This window comes from Eptesicus fuscus, chromosome 6, assembly GCF_027574615.1.
Source record: "Eptesicus fuscus isolate TK198812 chromosome 6, DD_ASM_mEF_20220401, whole genome shotgun sequence".
Taxonomy (NCBI): domain Eukaryota; kingdom Metazoa; phylum Chordata; class Mammalia; order Chiroptera; family Vespertilionidae; genus Eptesicus; species Eptesicus fuscus.
Genome location: NC_072478.1, coordinates 107,497,681 through 107,499,766, shown reverse-complemented (window position 1 = coordinate 107,499,766; position 2,086 = coordinate 107,497,681).

Below are 2,086 nucleotides of genomic sequence, written 5' to 3'. Positions count from 1 at the left end.
TTTGTTCGCCGCCGCCGCCGCCTCCGCGCGCCCCCGCCCGCCGCCGCCGGCCCGCCCCCGCCCCGCCATTGGCCCGCCCCCTCCGGACCCGCCCTCCCGCGGCTGTCCGACTCCGCCCCCGCGTCGCCATTGGTCCGCCTCCCTCCGGACACGCCCTCCCGCGGCTCTCCGACTCCGCCCCCGCGTCGCTATTGGCACGTTGCGCTAGGCTCCGCCCACCAGAACTCCTCCCCCCGCCCCAGCCGAGGGGCGCTGGGCAGGAAAGACGCGAGGACCAGCGCCCTGTCCCCGCCCGCGAATGGGGATGGGGCTCGGAACGCTGGCTGCGGGGGGCCCCCCCCCCCGCCCCCCGGGCCGGAGCCGGAGCTCGTTGGACCCACTATTGCACGTTCATTAAGCTCCTGTGGGGTCGGCCTGCAGCGGCCGGGCTGGCCGAGGCGCCCAGTGACCCGTCTGTAAAATAAGGACGCTCTAGGTTCAGACCTGGGTCCTAGAGCTGTGTGGTCTGGGGCGAGTGACACAACCTCTCTGTGCATCCTGTCCTCCTCCGTGAAAGGGAAGAGCGATGAGTGAGAGGTGCGCAGACAGCAGTGTGACCCAGCACGGGCTGTGAGGGTCTGAGGGTAGATGGAGCCCCGCCCTGGCCTTCCCTTCGGGAAAGGTTTTGTCTCTGGTCCAGACCTGAGGGAGGGGAAGCCTGGCACCCTCCGGCCTGGAAATTCAGGCCACTGCCAGGGAGGCCGGGCACAGATGGTGGGGTTCCACAGCCAGCATTCCCTATTGGGGCAGCTCCATGCCCATTCAGGTGCAGGTGGGAACCCTGACACAGGGGGACTGAAGACGCTGGAGGTGCCGGGCCCTGGGCACCCCTCTCTGCACCGGGTCAGTAGGTGTGTCTGTTGGCTCTGGCTCCTCACCACCCTGGGGCATCATTTCTGGATCTGAGTTCTGAGAACCAGGTTCCCGGGCCCTGCTGCGCCCAGCTCAGCCAGCTCAGCCAGCTCGGCGAGCAGACGGGCCTCCTGGCAGGCTGGGCAGTGGCTTCTCCGGAGGCCTGTCCATCTGCTCATCCCACTGCCCTGACCCACCCGTTTCCCTGTGATGAGGCGGCAGGCATGGGAGGGTGGGGGCAAGGCGCCTTTGCAAAGCTGTGGTTCCTGCTCTCAGGGTAACGTGCAGAGGAGGGAGGAGGGAGGTCGCCCCGCCGTCCCTACAGGACACCGTGCCTGGCTCCTGTTACCGCCGGCAGCTCACACGGCCACAGCCCCCCTGCTTTGCCCCAGCACCAGTGTGGCAGGCCCACCAGGGTCCCCACGTGGAGGCACGGGGTCCATGAACGTTCCAGAAGCCTCACAAATGGTGCATTCTCCTGCCCAGGCCAGAAAGCCCGCCCCAAACATGACATGCCACGCTGACTCGGTGCAATGGGTTGGTTGTCGCCCCCAGAGATCGGTTCCGGTCCTGCTTCCGGGGCCTGGGACTGTGTGCCCTTGCCTGGAAGTCGAGTCACTGTGGACGGGAGGTCATACCAGGCCCCGGGCTCTGATGCGGAGACAGAGACGCGGGAGGACACGCCGGGAGATGGAGGCCGAGAGGGGGCGATGGGTCTACAAGCCGGAGGACCCGAGGAATGCCGGAGCCACCCCGCCGCTCAGCCTCAGAAGGGTCCGACCTGGGGCACCGGGATCCCGGACCTCGGCCTCCAGAACCAGACCCCAGTCCCTGTGCTGTAGGCCCGCGCCCGGCGCCCGGCCACAGGCTCCACAGGAAACGCTGCGCCGGGCGGTCTGGTGCTTCGGTCGGTGAACCTTTCCTAAGGGGTCCGTGAGGAGGACGACTCGGGGTGCTGGTGGGGAAGAGGAGGGAGCCAGTGTGCACGCAGGGCCCCGAGCCTGTTGCCGCCCGGGGTGCACAGCTGGTGAGGAAGCCCCGGGGACTGGAAAGCCCGGGAACAGGACGAGCTTCGCGAGCAGCTGTGCGAGCTCAGGCGGCGTCTCTCCTCCTTCCCTGAGCTGCACCCTGGGGTGCGGGTGAGCGAGCGGCTGCCAGGGGCGGGGGCAGGGCCCGAGGCAAGCCCCTCCCTCTG